At 32.7% G+C, this 10593-nt stretch overlaps 1 pseudogene across 1 annotated transcript; it reads left to right on the top strand.

Moving 5' to 3' along the window:
* Positions 1-7843: 7843 nt before the first annotated feature.
* Positions 7844-9289, top strand: LOC306652745 (phosphorylated adapter RNA export protein-like; annotated as a pseudogene). The gene is made up of 2 exons: positions 7844-7933; positions 8017-9289. The product of its transcript is annotated as a phosphorylated adapter RNA export protein-like (transcript).
* Positions 9290-10593: the final 1304 nt, after the last annotated feature.

The following is a 10593-nucleotide window of genomic DNA, read 5'->3' as shown; positions in this document are numbered from 1 at the left end:
AAAGAGTCAATATTGATAAACCTACCCTTAAGAGTCTATATAGATGAATCTACATTGATGAATAAATATTGGCAAATCTAACCTTAGAATCAAATTTGATGAGTCTACAGTGATGTATCAAAACTGATGAATCTGCACCAATGAATATAGATAGGTGATTCAATATTGATGGTTCTACCCCATAATTCTATATCAATGAAATATCTATATCAAATCAATAGACTCATCGATATCAAAGAATCTACAATGAAGTGTCACTATTGATGAATCTATGCTGATGTGTCAATTTCGATGAATCTACACAGATGGGCAGATAATGATGATTCTAATGAGAAGAGTCAATATTGAACAATCTAACTCAAGGAGTTGATATGGACTAATCTATCCTGACAAGTCTATTTTGATGCATCTACACCAAGGATTATCAACAAGTCTAACCCCATTGGTTGATATAGACAAATCTACCCCAATGAGTACATTTTGACAAATTGAACCAGTTAAGTTAATGTTGATGAATCTAATCAGAGAATTGATATTACAGAATCTAACCAATAGAGTTGATATTGAGGAATGAAGCCTGATGGGTCAATATGGGTAAATCTATCCTGATGATTTAATATTGACAAATCTTCAGCAAAGTGTTGATAATGATGAATCTATTTCAACAGGTGGATATTGATGAATATGCACAGAAGACATGATATTGAAGAATGTGCACTGATGGGTGAATATCAATGAATCAACATTAACAAATTGATATAACATATCAATATCAATGAAAGTAACCAGTTGAGTCAATCGCTATGAATCTCTATCAATGAGTCAAAATTGATGAATTAACTCAGTTGAGTTGATAATATCAAATGTCTCATGACAGGTAAATATTGACCAATCTTCCTCAATTGGTCGATATCACTGAATCTACACTGAAGAGTAGATACTGACAAATCTACCCTGAGACATCAATATCAATGAATTTATACCAACTAGTAGATATTTATGAGTTTACACTGATGGGTTGACATTCACAAATGTACCCATTTATGGTTGTTATATTTAAATTTATGCCAATGAGTAGATGTCAATGAATCTACACCAATGAGTAGATATCAAAATCTACCCTGTCAAGCCAATATTGATGAATCAAGAATGACAGGTTAATATTGATGAATCTTCTTCACTGAGGTTTTATTGACCAATATAAACCAGAGTTGATTTCAATGAATATACACCTTCTTATTGATATCAATGAATCTACACTAACAGGACAACATTGACAAATCTACACCCACCAATGAGTAGATATCAATGAATCTATCACAATGTGTCAATATAGCCAAATCTAGACTGATGAGTTGATTTCAATAAATCTAACCAGTTGAGTTGATGTCAATGATTCAAGCCATTTGAGTTTATATTGAGGAATCTATTCATTTTCAATATTTTCATATTCAATATAAAAAATCTACACCAATGAATCAATTTGGATGAATATACAACCAAGAGTTAATATTGAAAAATCTACCCCAATGGGTAGTCAATGATAAATTTACCCCTATGGGTCAATATTAATGAATCTACATTGACCAATCAAAATTGATACATCAATATTGACAAATATACCCTGACAAGACAATATTTGTAAAGTATATATATATATATTTTTTTAAAGACTGAATTTTGATTCATTGTACACAAATGGGGTACAACTATTGTTTTCCTATGGTTGTACACAATGTAGACTCACACCAATTGTGTAATCATACATGAACATAGGGTAATAATGTCTGTCTCAGTCCACTACCTCTCTTTCCCCACCCATTTTCCTCTACACAATTCAAAATGCCTTCATTCGTCCTTTACCCCTATGCCCCCTTTTTTATGCCTCATCATCCACCTATCAGATAAGGCAATCAGCCATTGGTTTTGGGAGATTGGCATATTTCACTTAGCACTATATCTTCCAACTCCATCCATTTACCAGTAAATGCCATAATTTTAATCTTCTTTATGACTAAGTAGTATTCCATTGCATATATATTCATTCTTTATTAATTCATCAACTGAAGAGAATCTACATTGGTTACACAATCTAGCTATCATGAACTGAGCAGCTATAAACATTGATGCAACTGTGTCACTGTAGTATGCTGATTTTATGTCCTTCAGGTATAAACCAAGGAGTGGGATAGCTGGTTCAAATCATGGGTCCATTGCAAGTATTCTGAGGATTCTTCATACTGCTTTCCAGAATGGCTGCACTGTCAACCCTACCAGCAATATGAGGAAATCTTTTTCCCCACATCCACACCAACATTTATTATTGCTTGTGTTCCTGATAATTAGCATTCTAATTGGAGTTAGATGAAAACTTAAAATAGTTTTTAATTGCATTTCTCTAATTACCAGAGATGAGGTGTACTTTTTCATATATTTATACATCACTTCTATATCTTCTGTGAAGTGTCTGCCCAGTTTCTTAGATCATTTACTCACTGGGTTGTTTGTATTTTTGGCATAAAGTTCAGTAAGATTTTTTTTTATAAATTTTGGACATTAGTGCTCTAGCTGAAGTGCATGTAGAAAAGACTTTCGCCCACACTCTAGGACATTTTTTTCACATTATGGATTGTTCCTTTGATGAGAAAAGCCTTTTGAGTTTGAATCCATCCAGTTTTTTTTTTATTCTTGCTTTTATTTCTTGTGCTCTGGGTGCCTTTTTTAAAAAAATTTTGGTCCTAAACCAACATGCATGATTTAGGCGAGCTGTCTGTGGCCCATCCCTAGGTCTTGATCCATCTTGAGTTGAGTTTTGTGCAGGGTGAGAGAAAGAGTTATAATTTCATTTGTAATGCATAAGGATTTCCAGTTTTCCCAGAACCATTTGTTGAAGAGCTATCTTTTTCCCTTTGCAGATTTCGTACCTTATCCTAATATGAGGTAACTACTTATGTGAGTTTGTCTCTGTGTCTTCTATTCTGTACCATTGGTCTACTTGTCTTTTTAGATGCCTATACCATGTCGTTTTTGTTACTATTGCTGTAAAGTAGAGTTTAAGGTCTGGTATTGTGATACATCCTGCCTCACTCTTCCTACCCAGGGTTATGTTGGCTTTTCTTGGTATTTTGTGCTTCTGGATGAATTTCATGATGACTTTCTCTGTTTCTATGATGAATGTCATTGAGGTTTTAATTGGAATTGTGTTAAATATACATAATACCTATGGAAGTACAGCCAGTGTGACAATACTAATTATGTCTACTCAAGAATATGGGATATTTTTCTAAGGCTTTTTAAAATTTTTTTCTTTAGTGTTCTGTAGTTTTCATTGCAGAGATCTTTCACCTCTTTGTTAGATTGATTACCAAGCGTTTGATTTTTTTTGAGGCTGTTGTGAATGGAGTAGTTTTCCTAATTTCACTTTCAGAAGATTCATCACTTTTGAATAGAAATGCATTAGGCTTATGTGTGGTGATTTTATATCGTACTATTTTGCTGAATTCATTTATGAATTCAGAAATTCTAGTTCTAGAAGTCTTCTGGTGGAGTTTTATGGATCTTCTAAATATAGCATTATGTAGTCAGTAAATAGTGATAGCTTGAGTTCTTCTTTTCCTATTTGTATCCCTTTAATTTCTTTGGTCTTCCTAATTGCTCTGGCTACTGTTTCAAGGATAATGTTGAATTGAAGTGGCAAAAAAGGGAATCCATGTCTTTTTTAGGTTTTAAATGGAATGCTTTCAGTTTTTCTCCAATAAGAATGATGTTGTCTGTTGGCTTTGCATAGATAACCTTCACAATGTTGAAGAATCTTCATACTTTTCTATTTTTTCTAGTGTTTTGAGCATAAAAGTGTGTTGTATTTTATCGAATATTTTTTTCTGCACCAATTGAAATAATCATACGATTCATAACCTTAAGTCTATTGATGTGATGAATTATATTTATTAATTTCTAGATGTTGAAACAACCTTTCATCCCTGGAATGAACCCAAATTGATTGTGGTGCACTATCTTCTTAATAAGTGTTTAATGTGATTTTCCAGAATTTTGTTAAGAATTTTTGTATCTATGTTCACCACGAATGTTGGTTTAAAGTTTTCTTTCTTTGATGTGTGTTTTTCTGGTTTTGGTGCCAGGGTGATACTGGCTTTATAGAATGCATTTGGAAGAGATTCCTCCAATTTCATGAAATACTTGAGGAGTATTTTATTAAATTCTCTTTAAATGTCTTGATAGAACCTCAGCAGAGAATCTATCTGATTCCAGACTGTTCTTGGTTTGTAGCTTTTTTAATGGCATCTCCTATTTCATTCTTGAAATTGACTGTTTAAATTGTGCTGTCCTTTTGCATTCAAAATGGGAGGTAATATGGCTCTAGAATTTTTTGAGTCTTTAAATTTTCTTTTCATGGAGTATAGATTTCAAAGTAGCTTCTATTATGTTATGTGATTTCAATGGTGTTTTGTCATATTTCTTTTATCATGAATTTTGTAATTAAATTATTTCTAACTCCTTCTCTTATAAACTGTATAAGTGTTTATTTCTTTAATTTGAAATAACTTAACTTTTGTTTTGTCAATTTTTGAATTGTTCCTTCAGTTTCAATTTCATTGATTTCAGCTCTGATTTTAATTATTTCCTGTCTTCTACTACTTTTGGTGTTGTTCTTATCTTCTTTTTCTAGGGCTTTGAGATGTAGTGTTAGGTAATTTAGTTGTTGACTTTTTATTCTTTCCTTTAAGGCACTGCATGCAATAAATTTTCCTCTTAGTACTACTTTCATAGTGTCCCAGAGATTTCGATATGTTGTATTGTCATTCTCATTTAGTCCTAAGAATTCTTTTTATTTCATCCCTTATATTTTCTGTTATCCATGCTACATTCAGTAGCATATTATTTAGTCTCCAGGTGTTGGGTAGTTTCTCTTTCTTATTTTGTCATTGATTTATAATTTTATTCAATTATGATCTGATGGAACACAAGGCAGTATTTCTATTTTCTGGATTTACTAAGGGCTGCATTGTGGCATAATATATGTTCTATTTTAGAGGAGAATATGTGAACTGCTAAGAATAAAATATATTTGCTCATCAATGCATGAAATACTGTACATATGTGTGTTGGGTTAAGTTATTGATTGTGTTATTGAGTTGTATGGTTTCTTTGTTAAGTTTTTGTTTGTAATATCTCTCCAGTATTAAGAACAGTGTGTTGAAGTCACCCAGAATTATTGTGTTGTGGTCTATTTGGTTTTTGTAATTGAGAAGAATTTCTTTGATGTATATAGTTGTGCTGTTATTTGGAACATAAATATTTCTAGTTGTTATGTCTTCTTGAATGATGGTTCGGTTCCCTTCAGCAGTAAGAAATAGTATTCTTTATCCCTTCTGACGAACTTTGACTGAAGTCCACTTTACCTGAGTAATCCCCACTTTTTCCTGAGTCCATGTGCATGGCATGCTTTTCCCCATCCTCTCACCTTTAGTATGTGGATGTCTTTTTCTATGAGATGAGTCTCTTGAAGGCAGCCTATTGCTGAGTCTTTCTTTTTAATCCAATCTGCCAGTCTATACCTTTTGAATTATGAGCTTTTACCATTAACATTCAGGGTTATTATTGAGACATTTTTTTAATTTTTTTTTAATTTTAGCCTATTTTTAGTTTTTAATGTGGCTTGGTTTTCCTTTTCTTTTGGCCTTATATTTAGGATACTTCCTCCCTTTACTGACTAAAATTGTTGTTTTCATTTTCTACTCATGGAATGTTTTGCTGAGAATGTTCTGTAGCACAGGTTTTGTATTTGCAAATTATTTTAATATTTGTCTGTCAAAGAATGAGTTTTTTTCATTCTCAAATCCGAAAGTTAGTTTTGCTAGGTATAAGATTTTTTTGTTGCAACCATGTTCTTTAAGAGCTTGAAAACCGTTTTTACCAGCCCTTCTAGCATTTAGGGTTTGGGGTGAGAAATCTAATGATATATGTATTGGTTTCCCCCCTACATGTAATCTGATGCTTTCCTCTTGGAACTTATAAAATTCTATCTTTTTTTGAATGTTGAGCATTTTCATTATAATATGACTTCGTGTGGATCTGTTGCAATTTTGTACATTTGGTATTCTGTAAGCCTCTTGTATTTGATTTTCCATTTCTTTGTTTAGGTTTGGGTAATTTTTGGATATTATTTCATTGAAAAGTTTATTCATTTCTTTGGGTTGTATCTCTGTGCCTTCCTCAATCCCAATAATTTTTATATTTGGTGTTTTCATGATATCCCATATTTCTTGGACATTTCATTTCTGATTTCTTACCATCTTCTGTGGTCAACTTTATTTTCAAGATTAAATATTTTGTCTTTGCTTTGTAAAGTTCTGTCTTCCAAGTGATCAAGTCTGTTGGTGATGCTTTCCATTGAGTTTATTTGGTTTATCATTTTCCTCATTTCAAAGATTTCTCTTTGTTTGTTTGTTTTTAAAGAATTTCTGTAAAGGTTAATTGGGGTGTCCAGCTATAAGAGTTAAGGAGAGAGCTAACAAAGATGCAAGAACTCAGATGGCAAAGAGAAAGAAGTGGCTCTTGTGGGAAATGCTGTCCACTTTTTTTATCCATTCTGGAGTCATATCAAGTTATCTAGATTACATGGTACAGTTAGCTTTGCCCATGTGCAGATCACATAACTTTCTTGCTTCTTAGAGTCCAATAGTACCAAAGGTTATTATAACAAAATAATGTCTCCAGGACTGAAGGACAGAGAATTTACAGAGAATTTCTAAGTCATTCAGAGTGCCGTTTGTCCTGAGGAGATTGCTCAACTCAAAGAACTTTTGCTCCTCTGTATATTGACTGACCTGAAACCTCTACAATTCTGCTTTTTTGTTTTTTAGGGCCTTTTGAATAGACATGTCTTGTCTTCATTTTAGGGAAGGTGGAGGGAGAAAGCAAAACAAACATTGTCAAATACAAGCAAAGCATAATAAAGCATGTATCAATAAACATTCTCCAATGAAAAGCAGTTTGATCCATGTAAAATTTGGCAGTCATATGGTTAACCAATCAAATAAATACCAATCACCTTCATCTTTTTACACCTTCTTTACAAGGTCTTTAAGAGGATCCAATTTCTTTTGAATGTTGTTTTTATTATCATTTAAATTAAAACAACACATTTTGTTAAAATCTTGGCGTCCTATATGATGTAAAAACAGCAAATAATAAATAGCAGCCCATTATCAAGAATAGCTTGATAAAACAAATTTCAGAAGAATTAACAATTTCTGCTAAGTATGCAGGCACCAGCAACAGGAATATAATAACTGAGAAATAACACAATAATATCCAGCATAGTTACAGAACTTTGGGTAAGTTTGGCAAACAGAGTTGTAACCAAGTTTTCCGCAGTAAATTCTAAACTCATCTGGGCTAGCATTTGTTGAGCAGATGTTGTTACATTTTTTATTTTCCTCCAAGTGACTAGATGATTACAAGACCAAGGGTCTCTTGGGCTTCTTGTTCTTATCAGAGGTTCCTCCTTTCAATCAGTATCCTCTTTATACAGGGTCAAATGCAATTTAGGAATCAGATTGTGAAGTCTTTGATGCCAACTCATGATTTTTGAGTCTCACATATTTGGCAGGAATCCGGACAGGAAATGTAGAAGTAAGAACAGCAACATATCCCCTCCCCAAGTAATCAAGTGTGCAGGGTCCCACCATATCAGGTCTGGTTGAACTTGGTATTTTACATAAATTTTTGGTCATGGTTCATTAGGGGCAAGTACAAGGCAGAGGACCAATGATGTGTATTATCTTCAAAATGTACATTAAGAGCACCTATTGACTGGAAGATGGCACTGGAAGCTAGTGAATTGGAAGACCAGCAACTCTGAGACTTGGATTTCGACATGATGCTCATAGCCAGTGACAGGCCACTCCAAGTGCTGATTTGGAGACTGAACCCCAAGAATGAAGCTCATTGCATGCCCAGGGGCCTGGTCTTTGGTTTTCCCACTGAACCCAGCTTTGTCCTATAAAAATACTAGATGGGGACAGTGCTATGAGGTCCTTCTAAAGAACTGCAACAGCGTATGAACCAGTGTCACATTATCGGACTGTTAAAAGTGTGATTTCAAGTAAAGAGAGTTTTTTTGATTCAGATAATGATAGCTCTCTTTGGAAATGCAAACAGCAGAAGTGTCTTAACCCTCTTTCCAAACCAGAGCCATTTCAGTTTGACCAGAAGAGTGAGAAGTCACCTATTGCTGGGGGAAAGAAGGTTAACAATATATGGGGTGACATGCTGCAGGAACAGAATCAAGATGCAGTGGCCACTGAAATTTGTATCTTGGGAATGGAGAGCACTATTGACAAAAGCAGAAAATTGGAAACCTATAATTATTTGCTTGCTAAGAAACTTAGGAGGGAAGTTCAATAATCTACAAAAGAACTAGACAAAGAACTAGATGAATATGTGCATAGCAGCAAAAAATAAATGAGGTCAAGGGAAGAGAAAAATGGGCAACGTCATCAGAAACAGAAATAGCCTGTCAAAGACAGAGTAGGGCAAACACTAAAAATGAACTAAAAGGCTGATATGAGATCACAGAAGAAGATTATCAAGAGAAAGCAGCTGACAAAATTTCTGGTTACAGGAACCAAAGAAAGATCTGATAGCTGGTGTAGTGAGAATAAATGGGAATAAAAAGGCAATTAAACTTCTTATGGAAACTGCAGAAGTCAAACAAAATGGTGGCCTTTTTATAATGAGTAGTAACCCAAGAAGAACATCAGGGGGAGTTTATCTGAATCTCCTGAAAGAAAAAAAAAATTCCTAGTATCAGTGAAGAACAAATTAAGGATATTTTATATATTGAAAAAAAAAAGGAATATGAAAATAAAAAAGCTGCAAGGAAAAAGAGGACACAAGTGTTAGGTAAAAAGATGAAACTAGCTATTAAAAGTCTGAATTGTCAAGAAGATGATGATACATCATGAGAAACTTTTGCAAGTGAAACAAATGATGCCCTGGCCTCTCTTGAGCCACAGGAAGGACATGGTGAAACCAATTTGGATGCAGAGGAAGTCATTGAGGTTGATCATTCTCATGATTTGGACATCTTTTAAGAACATTTTGGACATTTTGAGTAACAGACAACTCTAAAATAACATTGTAGTGAACTATTTTTACTGAGATTGCTTTGTTTTACTTTGCTCTGATAAACATGAGAATCAGGAGAAGAGAGAACTGTTTCTTGTTTTAAATAAAAATTAATATATGTGGGGTGATGAATACAATTGATAGAAATATTTAAAGACTGCTTGTGTCTGACAATATACTTAACAATATATAACAGGATTTAATTTTCTCTGTTGCATGTGCTAATTATTATGAGTATTTTACTAGTTAATAATTAGTTTTGTCCAGATCATTGAAAACCACCACTCCAAAATCTACTTCTGATTTGTCTTTGTGGTGAATTATGCTTTGGTTTCAAAACATTCCATTAAGAGATCCATATGGGACACATAATTAAGCTGTTACAAAAGCATTCAAATTTGTTTTTTCTATGTTGTGAGAACCCTTAGAAAATTTTAAGGATAGATACTTAAAAAATATTTATATTGAAGGTTCTTCCCTCTTGTTTATGCAGAAGCAAATAAATGTCAAGCTTTTCAAAGAAGAAAAAAGAGCACTCATTGTGAAAAAGGCAATATTGAGAGCATTATTAACATGAGCAAGGATAGAACTCCCTTTTTCCCCCCAAATGTGTCATCTTTATTCAATTTACAAGTTACACACAGAAGTGCATACAAATGCACACAATTTTGTATTTTACGTACATAGAATCACAATATTATAGTATTTTGTAACTTGATTTTCCCTTTGAAAAATATATCGCTTTTTTGTATTAACTCTTCTTACACTATATAATTTTAATGATTCCACAGTAAACCAGTATGTAGTGTTATTATAATAATATTTGGCCAGTCACTTATTGGTCTATTTGGGTTTCCAATTTATTATTATATAAATATGCTGCACTAAATATTCTGGTAGCTGACTCATGTGCAACTATAATTCTTTTCTTTTCTTTTGAAGATTCATGATATTTTATTAACAGCTACTGTAAACAGTAAGATAATTCAATTAGATTACCAAGTACAAAATCAACATAAAAAATCAGTAGTTTACATATATTCAAACAATATTAGGAAGATTTAGTGGAAGAAAAGTTTTCATGTATAACAGTAATAAAATTATAATATTTGTCAATAAAAATGTGAAACCCATTAAAAATTAAAATTAAAATTAATTTGAAGCCAAAAAAAAGCCTTTCTACAAATAGAAGGGCCATATTATTTTGTAAATTAAATTGTAAATTTAACAAAACATCAATGAAAACTTCAGAGCTTTAAACTATATCACCTGATGCTAAATTTAGTTAAAGAAATAAACATAGAAATGGGACCAGCACTAAAACATATTAAGGCATTTTTTTAAAAGCTTAAATTATTTTTTTTTGGATTATTTTTTTTACTGTAAACAGATGGGATACATGTTGTTTCAGTGCAGCTTAAATTATTTAAAAGTATCAAA

The sequence above is a fragment of the Sciurus vulgaris genome (genome assembly GCF_902686455.1).
Source record: "Sciurus vulgaris genome assembly, contig: HiC_scaffold_56_arrow_ctg1, whole genome shotgun sequence".
Taxonomy (NCBI): domain Eukaryota; kingdom Metazoa; phylum Chordata; class Mammalia; order Rodentia; family Sciuridae; genus Sciurus; species Sciurus vulgaris.
This window is presented reverse-complemented; position numbering and strand designations above follow the sequence as displayed.